General features: G+C 36.4%; 1 long non-coding RNA gene across 1 annotated transcript; it reads left to right on the forward strand.

Annotated features, from left to right (window-relative positions):
- Positions 1 to 6823: 6823 nt before the first annotated feature.
- LOC121250143 lies at positions 6824 to 15802 on the forward strand. Its single transcript, XR_005937721.1, has 3 exons — positions 6824 to 6833; positions 13662 to 13663; positions 15349 to 15802. It is a non-coding gene; the product is annotated as an uncharacterized LOC121250143 (long non-coding RNA).
- The last annotated feature ends 779 nt before the right edge of the window (positions 15803 to 16581 follow it).

The following is a 16581-nucleotide window of genomic DNA, read 5'->3' on the forward strand; positions in this document are numbered from 1 at the left end:
TATTTTTGATTTTGATATTGAGCATATTAAAGGAGAATCTAATTCTCTTCCTGATTTTCTATCCCGAGAATTCTTATAGGGAAAATCATGTCATCTTCAAAGTCCAAAATAAAGTCCAAATCTTCATATGCACGGCCGCCATATCCTCCCTATCCTTCACCTTGTCCTTCTGCAACTCCAAGACCTTATACGGTATTGGGATCATTACCACAAAATATTAGACCCTCTTACAATCCATTTTCACCATTAGCCTCTCCAAAATTACCAACCTATTCCAAAGCTGTTTCTCCTCATTCTCCTTCCCAAATTATTAATCCTCCATTATTATCTCAACCTTCTTCATCTCCTATTATTATCAAATCTCATTGGCATCCGGTCTTTCCTATTGAATCTGAAATACAACGTCTGTCTGACCCTCAGAAATTACTTGATGCCTTTCTCCTACCTGACTGGCATTATGTTCCACAAAACATTAAGAAAACCCAGCATTTTTATGAATTTATATTAGTAGATACTGACTCAATTATTCTCTCAGAAATTCCTTGTTCCCTTCAAACTCAACCTTCTCCACCAGCGTCTCCAATTATTGCCTTTCATAAAGTCACTATTAAGCAAGTTCTCACCCTGGAACAATGGGGAAAAAATCCCTACTTGACAAGAAAATTCTCTCATCCCTATGATCCTCCTTATTATGATTATTACGATTACCAGCAAGTATGGACAAAAATGTTTTTAAAACAAAACAAAAATTTGCGTCATTCATGGTTCCTTCATTTTGATAAACTACAGGAAATTAAAACACTCCCGAAATGGTTCTCACTATAGTGGGAATATTATGGACCTGAACCTCTTCTCCTTCCTCTTCCCCTTCAGGAAAGTCTCCAAAATTTCATCTCACAGAATGACAGCCCACCAGCATTAAACCATTGCTCACCCCTCTTGCTCTTCTTTCTCAAAACAAAATTAAATTGGATTATGAAATGGGAATACGTTATCAAACCTCATCCCTCTCTCAAAACCATTATGTTCCTAGCCCGTCAAGTTTCCATCAAATGGTGGGAAAAATACAATTATGATCATGTACTGAAGATGTTTTCAAAAGTTACCAAAGCTCCGAAAGTCCTAGTCCAGCGAAGCAGATTCCAAGCACAATTGGCATCCATTACAAACAAAAAGGATTTGAAAAAATTAGCTGAAGTAATGTCACAAATATCAAACAGTGACGATGAAGAAGAAGCACAACCCAGATTAACTCCACCACAGCAACCCGCATTATCACCAGCCCATCAGGCCTCTCCTTCTCAACAGGCCTCTCAATTTCAAGGCAACCAAGCTGCATCTCCTTCTCAAAATTATTCACCTTACCATCCGGTACAACTGATAGATTCTCAAGACCCGTTTGAACTGGAATTAGCAAATTATGATCCTCAGAATTTGTGACTACAAAAAAATTATTATCTGACTAGCCAGCATGACATGCAGATATTATCCCTCTAAAAAGTTATTCGCGACAGATTATTGCCCAGCAAAGCGACAAATAATTCTGTACTAGATTACGTGTTATGTACTATGTTTGTTTTTAGCGTCGGCTGACACTGTTCTTGTCTTTAATGTCGGCCGGTACTGTGTTTGTCTTTAGCATCGGCTAATACTGTTATTATAACGGCCGGTACTATTCATGTATTATTAAAGTTACTGTTTTAGTGTCTATATAAGGGGGGTTCACGAGGCAAGAAGGGCATTCAGAATTCTAATCTGATATCCCTTCCTCTCTCGCCCAAACCTCTCCAGTCCAAGTCCTGTCCTCCTCTCTTTGTAAATCTTCAATCATCATTCCCTCATCTCTTCAGCTCCCAACTCCTTTGAGAATTAATCTCCTTGTAAGTATTATATTTTTAATGAAGAAGTTTATTTCATATCTCTTTTCTTTAATTTTCCTCATGCATATGGTCGGTTATACCGCCTGCCTACTTTGCTATCATGCATATGGCCGGTCTTACCGCCTTTAATTCTTAATAATACATTATATTCTACTAATACCTTATTATTTTATATCTGGGACACGCCTTTGGTCATAATAATACATTGATACTAAATTATTACTAATACTGTATACTATACTAATAGTGATATTAATATTATATATAGTTATAGTGATTTAATTGTAGTGAATCAGAGATTAGTATGACTATATAATAATATTATTATTAGTATAACTATATATTAGTATTAGTATAAATATTAGTTAAAGTTATAGTGATTTTAATTTAGTATAACTATATAATAGTATTAGTATAACTATCAATATAAATATATCACTATTAAATAACTATATAATATTAAATAACTATAGACTATACCAATACTAATAGTAATAGTAATACTATATACTATAATAATAATTATATTAATACTAACATATTAAGTTAACTATACTATTATACATATATTATGCTATAACTCTTATAATATATTAATATATACTAATACTATATATTATATTATTGTAGTGTTACGTCTACATATATTATATATATATATATATATATTATAATGATATAGTGATACTAATACCATATGTTATAAATTATGGAATATATATTATATATTATATAATAATACATTGGTACTAAATTATTAATACTATATACTATACTAATAGTGATATTAATACTATATAATAATATATGGTCATAGTGATATTATAGTGATTTAGTATAACAATATTAGTATTAGTATAAATATTAGTTAAAGTTATAGTGATTACCGATTAGTATAACTATTTATTAGTATTTGTTATAGTGATTTTAATTTAGTATAACTATATAATAGTATTAGTATAACTATCAATATAACTATATCACTATAGTATCATATAGTGATATAGTATTAGTATAACTACTAATACTATAATGATTTATATAGTTCTTTATATATAGACTTAAAGTAGATTACTAATATTATTAGTATTAGTATTAGGACATAAAATAGAATTAATATACATTAGTATACTAATGTATACTAATTAATTAAAGCGAAACGCAATTAATATACTAATGTATTATGTATTTATGAAAATGAATATGTTGAGAATTTATTAGGTTATTAATATATATATTTTATGTTTAAAGCATATGATCAAATAAATTTTCATGTTTAACATTAAAATTTTATGTTATAAATTATAATAACATTATATTATATAAAATTATAATTTATATTGTTATATATATTATTTATAAAAATTATATATAATATTAAAAAAATTAATTTAAAATATATAATATAGTGAACCGGTCCGGTCCGGTCCTAAAAAGTGTAGAACTGGAACCATACCAGTTTCGACCAGTTTTGGAACTAAAGGAACAGGTCCCGAACCGGACCTATCCAAAACCGGACCGATTCCACCGGTTTGGGCCAATCCAAACCGATTTTCCAGTTTTCCAATTAATTTTTACCCCCTAAGAACAAGTATCCATTACCACATATCAATGATCTATTAGACTAATTACAAGGAGCATCAGTGTTCTCAAAGATAGACTAAAGGTCTGGGTATTATCAGCTCAAGATTAGGTAACATGATATTCCTAAAACAGCGTTTCGAACTAGATATGGGCACTACGAATTTTTGGTCATGCCCTTTGGTCTAACTATTGCCCCTGCTGCATTTATGTATACGATGAACTGAGTGTTCAGACCCTATCTAGATAGCTTTGCAGCCGTATTCATTGACAACATACTAATCTACTCTAGGAGCGAAGGAGAGCACATACACATCTCTGTTTGGCTTTGGAAATGCTAAAAGAACATAGGTTGTACGCCAAAGTTAGTAAGTGTGAATGTTGGCTTAAGGGGGTGAAATTTTTAGGTCACATAATCTCAAGTCAAGGAGTATCAGTTGACCTTTGCAAGGTCAAAGTTGTGGTAGGTTGGAAGCTTCCGACTAGTGTGCATGAGATCCAAAGTTTCCTAAGATTAGCAGGCTCCTATCGATGTTTCATAAAGGGATTCTTCAAGCTATCAGGACCCCTTACTACCCTAACAAAGAAAATCACTAAGTACATTTGGATAGAGAAGTGTGAGTGGAGTTTCTTGGAACTTAAGGAAAGACTCACAACCGCGCCAATATTAGCTCTTCCTGAACCCCATAGGCCTTACGTTGTATTTAGCGATGCATTCAAATTAGGACTTGGATGCTTACTTATGCAAGATGAGTGAGTTGTTGCCTACACCTCACGACAACTGAAGAATCGCGAACAAAATTACCCCACTCATGACTTGGAGCTAGCCACCGTAGTTTTTGCTTTAAAGATTGAGAAATGCTTGGGATCCCGAAAATGAGTCCTGAACATTTCTCCCGAAAGGTTTTTATATTTTTATATTTTTATATTTTGACTTAATTATGAAGGAAATGTTTTTTAATGATGTTGTATTTTTTTTTTGAAAATGTTTATGATGATTAAAAAAATACATGAAAGAAAAGAAAAGAAAAATGAAAAAGTGAAATGCACTATTCGGGACATCCTTTGAGACAATTTTTCGTTGGCTATAGTGCCACTCTTAAAGATTTGGAGGCACTACTTGTATGGTGCAACCTGTGAGATCTACATGGATTACAAGAGCCTCAAATACTTGTTTAGTCAGCAGAATTTAAATATGAGGCAGAGAATGTGGTTAGAAACGATTAGCGACTACCGGTGTGAAATCAAGTATCACCTTGGTAAGGCTAACATAGTAGTCGATGCGTTAAGTCAAAAGTTGAGGAATGACGATATCGATTTGGAAGAAGGATCACTTCTGCACAACTTGAGGAACTTACCGATTAAGGATCTTCATCCAGACGCATCTCTCGCCACAGTACAAGAGATTGTACCTGTTATGTGGGAAGAAGTAAAAAAGCGGCAAATGAAAGATCCCAAATAGGCAGAAGTTAGGTAGAAAGTAGAAAGGAAGGAAGGGCCAAAAGGATTCACCTTTAGGGATGATGGGTTGCTGTATTACCAAAACTGGAAGGTAATTCCAGCAGATCCAAAGATCAAGGATAAAATACTAAGGGAAGCACATCAAACCCCATACACGGCTCATCTAGGAAGCACAATGATGTATCGGGATTTAAAAAAAACACTTTTGGTGGGAAGGCTTAAAGAAAGATGTAGTGGAGTATTTTGATAGATGCGCTGTTTGTAGAATAGTTAAGACTGAGCATCAACGACCCGTTGGAGAATTGCAGCCACTCCCAATCCCAGAATGGAAATGAGAGGATATATCTATGGACTTTGTAGTCAGATTTCTAAGGTCCTCAGCAAAAAATAATTCTATTTGGGTTACAGTTGATCGCCTAACTAAGAGTACTCATTTTCTACCAGTAAAGAATTCCGGCATGTTAGAGCGACTAACTCGATTTTCTATATCAGAAATAGTGCGACTACATGGAGTTCTGAAAATGATTGTATTTGGTAAGGATACGTGTTTCACCTCTCGTTTCTGGTAAGCCCTTCAGGACGCTTTACGCACCAAGTTGAAATTTAGTAGTGCCTATCACCCCTCAGACTGATGGGAAAACGGAGAGGACAATTCAAACATTGTAAGACATGTTAACGGCATGTGTATTACTAGAAAAGGGCAATTGGAAAAAGCTCTTGCCAGTCATGGAGTTTGCATACAATAATAGTTTTCAGGCTACCATCCAGATGGTACCTTATGAAGCTTTATACGGAAGGAAATGCATATCTCCTTTGTACTAGGATGAAGTATGAGAAGGAAAAATTCTTGGTATTGAAATTTTTCAGGAAATGGAGGATCAAATCTAGTTGACAAAGGAAATGATGAAGGCTGCCTAAGATAAGCAAAAGAGCTTTACTAAATGTTGAGGAAGGAACCTTGAGTTTGGAGTTGGCGATTAGGTTTATCTTAAAGTATCGCCCATGAAAGGAGTATTTCGGTTTGAGAAGAAGGGGAAGCAAGATACGTAAGACCCTATGAGATACTAAAAAAAGTAGAAGCTGCTGCTTATGGACTGGATCTTCCCACTGAATTTTAGGGAATTCACAACATCTTCCACGTATGTTCCCTCAAGAAGAGCTTTGAGAAACAGACACCAACAATTGTAGATACGAGGGATATTTTGCTCCAACCCGACCTAACTTATGAAGAAATTCTTGTTCAAATCACAAATTGGAGGGATAAGAAACTCCGGAATTAGAAAATTCCTCTAGTTAAGGTTCTGTGGCGAAATCACGATGTCGAAGAAGCAACTTGGGAGAAGGAAGTCGATATGAGAAACAAATACCCTTATTTGTTTGGCTTGTGAACTTGCATGACATCATCAAGGCATTGCATCCATTCATGCACGCATGGCATACATTCCATTTCTATCTTATGACCCGCAACTTCTTTCATCATTTACAGTTACGCCATGGCCGAAACTAACAGAGTTGCACAATGAGGATATTTGACCCCCAGTCGACTTCGGAGACTTATAGCTAAGAGGAGACGTAGATGGCTTGAGCATATGAGGGAGACTCTGGAGAGATTGGAGTACCATAGGACTTACATCCTTGACCACGACTGCACAAGGAGCGTCAGCCCCTTGATCCCATTAAGTGGATGGATGAGTCTACAGTGTCTTGGTTTAGATGACATATTAGGATTACCTCTCCGGCTATACTTGATTAGCCATAGTCAAGCTGAGCTGCTGAGCAGCGCTAGGCTGAGTAGGAGTTGCCTAGTCTTGACTCCCCACCTCTCGACTCGTCAGACCTTTTTGACTCTTCACTGAGTTGCTCATGATTCCGTGAGGAGGGAGATCCTTGGCTGGAGAGTGACAAGATTAGGTAGTGGAGATTTCATGAGGAGCATGTTAATGCTTTTTATGATCCTGATGACGATGAGTATTACTATCATTCACAGGACGAGGTTTCTGATGAGGATCCTGACAGACCCCCATCGAGCCCAACATCATAGTACAGTTGGTGAGTCATGCTTGACTTTGTGTTTGTTGTATGTCTTGATTGCTAGGACTCCGAGTTCAAGGACGAAATCTTGTTTTAAGGGGGGAGGATGTAACATCCTGCCTATTTATCCCTATAGATTAATTTAGAAGACTAGCTCATTAGAGTAGTCCATGACCCTAAAAGCTTTAGAAAGAATTAAATTAAGTTCAGAATCTTGGTTAAGAGCATTGATCGATCACCATATGATTAGTGATCTTGAAACCATGTTTTAAGCTTGATTTTTATTTTTATCATTTCTCATCCTTTTGTTCTAAAATTTCCTTGTTTGGTCATCCATTTCCACTACTCTTAGATCATATTAGAATTTTAGATAAACCCTTACATATGTCATTTAGGGCAATGACATGTCAAACCTTAAAACCATACCAATCGGCACCCACGTGTACTTTTGTGTGCAACGGACTAATGTGCCTCTAGCTCGAATATTTTTTATACCATTTTTATCAAGGACATTTCAGTCATTGGCCCTTTAATTTATTCATGAAATTTCCTACCAAGCTTGATTTTCGAAAATCCTAGGTAAAACCCCAAAATTTTTGTCCAATCTGAAAATGCCCTTGAATTTTCGGCAACCATCCATGAAAATTTCTCATTTATTTGATTTTATTTGATCACCACTTCACCACCCAATCCCCACTGTCTACCACCTAAAGAGGATACTCAAGTATGCTTTAAACTAGCCACAAATGCCAAGAAGGTAGTCCAAATGAATAAGACAAAAAGTTTTGCCTTGTGATTTTCCATACTCGATGGCACCACTAACCCTTAAGCCTTTGCATTAATTGCACCACCATTTCACCACAACCACACGGCAAGCCCCTCTCCCCATAGCCATTTCAGCCTACTCTAAGGTGCAATGATCACCAAGTGAGCCAACCACGCAAGGAGGATCTAGGCTAGGCGACATCATCACCACCACCCAAACCCCCCAATGGGAGGCCACCTTGCCAATGCCACCCACACCCCTTGGAGCCTACATAAACTTCACTCCACCCATATCTGGTGAAAATACTAGATATGGCATGCCTTGATAATTCATGCTATGATTCAAGTATGTCAGAATAATTTTTAAAGGTTTAGTTTGAGGTTAGAAACATGCCATAATAGGTTTTAATCTCTATCTTGTGTTTATCATCAAAGCATGTATGGTTTGACTTTTAATCATGCTTCATTTGAGGAAATTTACTTATTTTATTTAGGCTTGAAATATGAGCATTTAGAAAATCTTCTGATTGGGATAAGAAGAATACATGATTTAATTCTAGCATGTCATTGATAGAAAGGTCATATCGTGCATTACTTGAGGTTTAGTTAGAATTTAAGGATTTTATTAGGCATGATTAAGTATTGGGATGAACTTGCTCAAAGTTAAGCTTTTATTTCATCATTGAGGATTTATAGTGATCATATTTTATTGGAAGGATTTGTCATTCATGCATTCATGAAGATCAATAGTAAAAAATTTCATATAGGCATCAACTAGAGAGCATGCCACGAATTGAGGATGAAAAGGCTAAGATCACTTTAATTTCTAAGGCATAGACAGTCTTAGAATGTGCAAGATATGAGGACCATGAATTTTGGTTGAGATTGGAGGGCATTTGCATTAGTAGCAATATTTGGAAGTTTAGGGGTATTTTCGTAATTTTTCCTTTATCTCGAAAATTTAATTTTTCCTTGAGCTAGTATAGATTCTAACTTAGTACAATCTTTATCACAACCACGACCTCACTTCCAAATTCAACAGTCTGTAAGTTGTTGTCTAACTTATACTTTGATGATTATTTATGATTTATTAATAAATATCACATTCATTTTATAACTGTCATTTTGAGCATGAAATGTCATAACTTATGTTCCATTTTTTTCTTTTTGCATACAACTATCATTTTTGAAATGTGTCAAATACATGCATATCATGAAAATTATCTTTTAAAAGTATTGCATGAAAACTTATTTTATCACAACCCTAAAGACTAGGATGGAGAAGTATCCTAGTGGAACTCTTATGTCCATTCTATAGTGATTAAATATAGAGTGGTAACCTCCGGGTTGATGAAGCATAGTCAAAAGGCTTCGAATGGTTTCTCTTTAAATAACGCTGGAGTGAAGTCATACGTTACGACACATAATGCTGGTGGGTGTATATATTATGATTTTTACAATTTTATGTTATATTACCAAATACCAATGCACTAAGAATAAGTCTGCAGAAAACATAGTTTTAACATGAGTTGTACTACGATCACTGACTGGTACTCACACTGCATATGGAGAACTGTGATGATATCATATATTTTGTTAGTTCTATGATTTTATGTGATGAAAGAATAAGTTTTTTATGACGGAAGTGAAATTATGTTCTCTATAAGAAAATGTGCATCAAAATCATTTTTTCTTGAGAAATCTGAATGAGAGACGAATACAGTTTTTCTGCATTGCATGCATTTCATGTTTATCATTCTTCATACATAGTCTATCTTTGTGTACGTTAGTTGTCTAACTTATTGAGATTTCAAGTAAATCTCATCCTTTGTAGACCTACTATCATTTCATTCAAAATGAAAGAAATTGTAGATGCAGATGGACTCAATGGACCAGTGGATCAAGAGGATTGAGGAGGAACTGGACATCGACAGGAGATTTGATCTTATTTTGATATTTCTAGACCTGACCCTTCATTCCATAGAGTGCATAAATTAGCTGGTTTAGATTTGTTTTAGAAACTTGGTATTTTGTACTAAGATTAAGCTACCTGATGATTTGAGCTTATGGTTTAATCAATATTATTGGGATGGTTTTAGTTATTTTGGCATAAGTTCATTTTCACGCTTACTTTTCGCTGCGATTATTGCAAATTGTTAGTTGCATTTGTAGGATGCATTGCATATTAACTGTCATGTATATGGATATATAACCTTGTGTTGCATTTTCCATCACTCTAAGTATCTGTTACATCCCCAATGAAGGTTAGGGGCATCACAAATAGTGTGCAGTTAATTTGCAACAGAAAAATAAAGGAAAGTCATAATCTAACAGTACCAAAAATTTAAAACTACATCACCAAACAAATATCCATAAGCCACAGGTTTTCCAAACTCTGGCATTTAAATAATATAGTCATCCAATTTAAAATTAAACCAACTAATCAACACTTAACAAAGGGGAAAAAGGGCCCCCAAGTCTTCACTTCTCGCGCGAAGCTGAACCTCCAAGCTTATAACCATTCTCTGCATCACAGTCTACAATTTTGCGAAACCGTAGGTGGAGACACCACAGTGAGATTTTTACAAAATCTCAATAAGTGAAACCAAAACTAGCACCCAAAATACAAGTATGTGAGAAAAATATGAAGTCATGCACAAATGGAAAATTCAAAGAATTATAACGTTTACAAATTTACACAGTCACAAGTACATTTCCCAATTTCACACCAAACACTATGCACTCGAAAATCACGTTTTTATTACTAAAAATAACCATTTGATTAAGGTATGCACCATTGTCTCCCCTAAGGACCATTTGCACACTCTGACTCCCTTCGTTACAGTACGAGAAATGACCGTGCATGTGACTTTGTAACGAACAATGCCCAACTCCGCGCCTGACGCATACGTGACCATACATCCTCTAGCCTCTGCCAGCAGAAAGGCAATGGAGTCAACCCGATAGCCTTAACATCTCGCCCGAGCCTTTTGTCGCTCGGCGACAACCCAAAAGATATCACTCAGTTTTACACACTCCCAAGTAACCAGATGAGCTTCACTAAGATAATGCCCTATTTTGGTTTGGGGTTGTGATACACACGCACCCAAAGAATAATCTTTTTGACACCAAAACCACCAATTTTCTATACTTGAGCATAAACACAATTAAAGAGTGATTTTTTAGCTACCCGTAGTGTGACGAAGGGAGCCAGAGTGTGACGAAAGGAGCTAGAGTGTGCGGATAGTCCATAGGGGAGACCATGGTGCATGACATGGTCTCCCCTATGGACATGGCATGACAATAATTATTAATTAAATCAAAATAACACAATTTCATAGATTCACAATTTTGCAATTTCTCAACTACATTCGTTCCCACTAATTCATAAAATGTTCTAACTACAATTTGTTCCCAATGCTTCACAACCACGACCTCGGCTCTACATTTCCCAACAAGACTGCACAACAGATATTCACAAATCTTCCAACAATGAGCATTTTAAAGTTTAGCTCGAGGACCACTTACTATTGCGAAGGTAAAATTTATGGATGATCGCAGCGTGCTGAGTCCTATGTTGCCAATCGTGGTTGTTCCTAAAAATCAGTGCTTGTGTGCTTGCACATGCACTGCACAGAATAACATATTTCAAACTCAGATTTGATTTCAAGCCAGAAAAAAAATGGCAAGGCGAGAGGTAGAAGGGCTTACTATAGCGGTGTCCGAAGGGGAGGAGCACAACGAAGGAGGGCAGCGGTGAGCATCGTGAATAGTGGCTGATCTGGGCTGTGACTGTGGTGTCAGAATGAGGAACGAGATAAGGAAAAATCTAGTGAGAATAGAGGGTCGGAAAGAGAGAAGCCCGTAGTGGTTGGTGGCGGCAAAAACCCTTGGAGAGAGAAAAGCCAAAATCAAAAGATGGGATATGAAAAGGGTGAGGCTGTGAAATAAGGAGGAGGTGGTGGGTGGTCAGATGACCTTCAGGGATCATAGCGACGACGGCATTGGAACCCTAAGAGAAAATTTTTAAGACGAACAGGAAAGGAGGCCAAGAGGGAGAACGAGAGATTTGGAGAGGCAAAAGCTAAGACTGAGATGTAGAGAAGGGCTATGGATGGATGGGTTCGAGAGGGGTGGAGGCTCGACCTATTTATAGGTCGAGAGGCCTATCCACGACAAAAGCAGCCCTCGGCTATGATTGGGGACGTTGGACGGTGGGTGAGGCGATGGAAAAGGGTCCAAGCCTTACAACGTATGGCACAAAATCGGCTGGAGCACAGCGGCAGTGCGTAGGTTCATGAATAAAAAATGACAGGGAGACAGAGAGAGATGGGCGGCACAGATTGGGGAAGCAAATAGTGACAGGAAGGTGTAGAGAGAGTTGAGCATCGATTGACATGTGGAGGCAAGCTTAAGGTGGGCATAGGTAGTGCTGTAGGGTCATGGGTTGTAGAGGATGAGGGTGTGGCACACAGAGAGATGGGTGGGGGAGAGAAGAAAAGATGGAAATAAGGGAATTAGGGTTTTTAGCCCTCAAACATCAAACGGTGCCGTTTTTCAAGGGGTGAGGGACTGGGCTTCAAATTTACAACATGGGCTCCCACAAGAGTTGGGCCCGCTGCACACACTCACACACACTAAAAAGAAATACCCACTTAAACTTCAGAATTTGGGCTTCACACACGAATTGCAACCCCTAAGTAAATTACGAACAATGCTAAGAATGATTGTAAAAAAGGCTTAAGCATATTTAGTGCATTTGGTGTTTAAGGAGAAAGAGCCTAAGGAGGTATAAAGTATACCAGTAGTAGTAAGGGAGTTCCCAGAAGTGTTCGGAGAATTACTAGGATTACCACCTCCTAGAAAAGTTGAGTTTTTTTTTTTTATCAAGTTGGAACCTAGGACAATTCCAGTATATAAGACACCATATAGGATGAACCCAATTAAGTTGAAAGAGTTGAAGAGTCAATTGCAGGAATTGTTAACAAATGAGTTCATTAGGCCGAGTACATCGCCTTGGGGAGCCAGTGTTGTTTGTTAGAAAGAAGAATGAGACCCTTAGTATGTGCATAGATTATCGGGAGTTGAATAAGATGACTATAAAGAATAGATACCCCATACTAAGGATAGATAACTTGTTTGACCAATTGCAAGGACATGTGGAATTTTCTAATAGTGATCTTAGATCCGGTTATTACCAGTTGAGGATTAAGGATGACGACATACCAAAAACAACATTTTGAAAGAGGTATGGCCATTTTGAGTTTATAGTGATGCCATTTGAGTTAACCAATACCCCTGAAGCATTCATGGATATTATGAACAGGGTGTTCATGCCATTCTTGGATATGTTTGTGGTGGTGTTCATAGATAATATTCTAGTATATTCTAAGAATGTTGAGAATCATGAGAACCACCTGAGGATGGTGTTAGGAAAGCTCAAGGAACAACATCTATTCACTAAACTCAACAAGTTTGAGTTTTGACTAGAGGAAGTTAAATTTCTTGGTCATGTGCTATCCAAAGAAATAGTCACAATGGACTCAAGCAAGATTGAAACAGTGGTAGATTGGCAACGTCCTACCACGATACACGAGGTTAGAAATTTCTTGGGACTAGTCGATTACAATAGAAGCTTCGTGGAAGGGTTCTCTAAATTATTAAGTTATCTGCCAGCGTTGACTAGGAAGATGTGACATCCCCATATTTGTTCTAGCTTTTAGATCAGGCTTATGAGTTTGGTGAACGATTCATAAATAGCTAAATATAGAGTAATCATTTGTATAATTGACGAAAATACTAGTAATTTTCTCTAGCATGAACACTCTTATCACATTTGACTCTAACTAGTACATGAAATTATTATTTTTGAAATCATAACTAAAAGAGAAAGTAGAGAGTAATGAAATGAATCTATTATGTGCAACTAGTAGATACAGAAAGCAGTTAGATAAAAAAATGAACGTGAAATAATTAAAGTAGAAATTATTATGTCTTTTTTAATTGTTCTATAATTTGTTTATAATTAAAATCTTTGTGAATGTAGTGGCTGAATGCAAGGTTATAGTGAACCCCACTTCCAAGTGAGGTTGTCAATTTTTGACATAACCAACATGTAATAATCGAATTTTGTTCAATTTGGTTTGACTCAAGTTTGACCCGATTGTTAATCGGGCCATGTCAGGTTAATCCACGGATTCACGGGTTGACCCAATTAGCTTGATTAGTCCAAAGGAAATGGTCATTCGGATCATTTCAAGTTATTTAGGTTGATAGTCTATCAGGTTAACCCGTGACACGATTGACCCACCATGTAATTTTAACTAGAAATTTGAATCTTAAATTGAAAAATATAGCTTCTGCTTTAAATATTTTGTTAAATTCTTCTTGTACAGCCTTTGTCTTTTTGTATAATACTAGTAAGTAGCAATGATGAAAATATTGTCAATACTTTTTTTAAAAAAACAAGTAGTGTAGGGATAACCCGTTAAATAATCGTGCCACATTCAATTCGAGGGGTTTGACTCGTTAGTTATTTATATTGGGTCCAGCTTGACTTGAAATTGACACGAGCCCAAATAACCTGACATGATTGACAGCCCTATTTCCAAGGGAAAAAACCATTCAACCCCCGGTTCATTAACACACACCACCCACACGTGGCAAACCCGGTTCCCCCATCCATCGGTTCTTCCACTCAATTCTCTCCCCCGACCTCTTTCATTTCTCAAACCCTTCTACCTTCTTCTTTTTCTTCTCAGACTCGATGCCCTCAACCCTTCTTCCATTGTGTTCTCAGACTCGACGCCCAGGCCTCTCTCTTCTCTCCAACCCTTCTTCTTCTCTTCTTCTTCTCAGAATCGGGACTTTCGTGGCTTCGCCCAGGTCTCTCTGCAAAATTTCCCAACCAGACCTCACCCATTCTCTCACTCTAACCTCTCCCTCAACCCTTCTTCTTCTCTCTCGCCCACGACCTCTCTCCTGCAACCCATCTCACCCAGCTAGCACCCCTGAAACCCGTCACCCCTGAAACATCGCAGACATAGATTCGGTGCTATGGTGAGTCCCTCTCTGTCTGTCTCAATCTCTCGCCCTCTCTATGGGTTTTGGTCATTTTTTTCTCTGTATTTCTCTCTCTCTCTCTCTTCTTTTTTTTTTTTACATTTTGGTGTCCGATTGAGGAAATGATGGAGAAAATTATCGGTTGAGGTAATTTTTTTTGTGTACGAATGTTCACTGTTTTTGTAGATTTTGTCTAAGTTTATTGTAGTACACTGATTGTGAAGTTGTTATGAACCTGTTTGGGAAATTGTTGTAATGTGGAAAATGTAATGAATGTAATGAATAAATGTTGTGTTGAATGGATAGATGGAATGGAGTTGCGGAGTTGAATGGAATTGTTGAGTTGAATGGAGTTGTTGCATTAAATACTGTGTTTTGTAGATTTTGTCTAAGTTTATTGTAGTAAACTAATTGTGAAGTTGTTATGAACCTGGTTGGGAAATTTTTGTAATGTGGAAAATGCAATGAATGAATGTTGTGTTGAATGGATGGATGGAATGGAGTTGCTGCGTTGAATGGACCTTCTTTTGTTTCTGTTGTGATGTTTGTAGAAGTGTATTGGCAGTAGTGTTTGGTTGTGTATTGTTTCTTTTGTTTCTGGTTGTAATAGGATTAGTATTGGCAACAGTGTTTGGTTGTGTATTGTAAGGAAAGGTTCATAAGGACAGTTTGGTTGTGTAGATTTTGGCTAAGTTTTTTTTTTTTCTTTTTTCTTTTTTCTTTTTGTGCTTAAGTTGTGTGGATGTGCAGAAATATAATGTATTAGAATTTTTTAGCATATTGTTAGCCATTGCATATTGTTGGCAGTTTTGTTAGCATATTATTAGGCAAAACATTGTGTACAAGATTGGCATATTTGTTAGCATTTTTGTTAGCCATTTTTGTGACTGTTTATTAGGCAAGGCATTATATTTGAAACTTGAAAATTTTGAATTCTATGCAGGGAGATGCAAGATGTAAATTTTTTATATGGGCAGATATATTGCACTTAGTAGAGGGAAATATTTTAAAGAAAGAATGTTGTTCGGAAGAGGGAGGATGATTTATTGCTACGCGAGTATGAAGTTAAAAAAACTAAAGATAAACTAATAGAGAGAGAAAGAGATTCATAAGCAAGAACAGAAACTTCAAAGGTAGATCGTAGAGAATAGGGGTGCTTGGAAATTGTTATATTTCTACTAGATCATATCTCTTGTAATAGTTTTTGGTTGAATCGAACTGAAGAATGTATGAGGATAGTTTTAAATGTAATCTAATCTGTACTGAAAATGTAGTTGTGGATAGTTCCGTGGATAGTATTAAGTGTAATCTAATCTATTTTGAAAATGTAGCTGTGGATAGCAAATAGATCATTTCTAAAGTACACGAAGGATGATGTTGTTAAAACGTAGCCTTGCAGAAATCTATGAAAATGTAGTTCTGTTCAATCTTCTCAATCTGTTCATTACTGTTCATAGTGCAAAAAAAGGCGCTAAATACTTGTAGAAATCTTGGCTTTACTGCACTAAACATGGCAGCAAAATCTGCACATGCAAAATACTACTAGACTGCCAACTTCTCAAATTCAATTAAGTGATGCATGTTGAAAATTGAAGCTTCCTTTGCTATAATGTTTTCCTTCTCTTTTTTAAAAACAAGTTAAGAATTGTACACAACAATTAAATGAGAAAACAATTAAAATATATCATCAATACATTCAATATACTTTAGGTATTGTTCAAGAAAAGTCAAATAATAATTGAGTTCTTCATTTCAGAGTTTTATTTACATCACCCTCTCATGGCAAACCCATACCAGATGG

Source organism: Juglans microcarpa x Juglans regia, chromosome 1D (genome assembly GCF_004785595.1).
Source record: "Juglans microcarpa x Juglans regia isolate MS1-56 chromosome 1D, Jm3101_v1.0, whole genome shotgun sequence".
Taxonomy (NCBI): domain Eukaryota; kingdom Viridiplantae; phylum Streptophyta; class Magnoliopsida; order Fagales; family Juglandaceae; genus Juglans; species Juglans microcarpa x Juglans regia.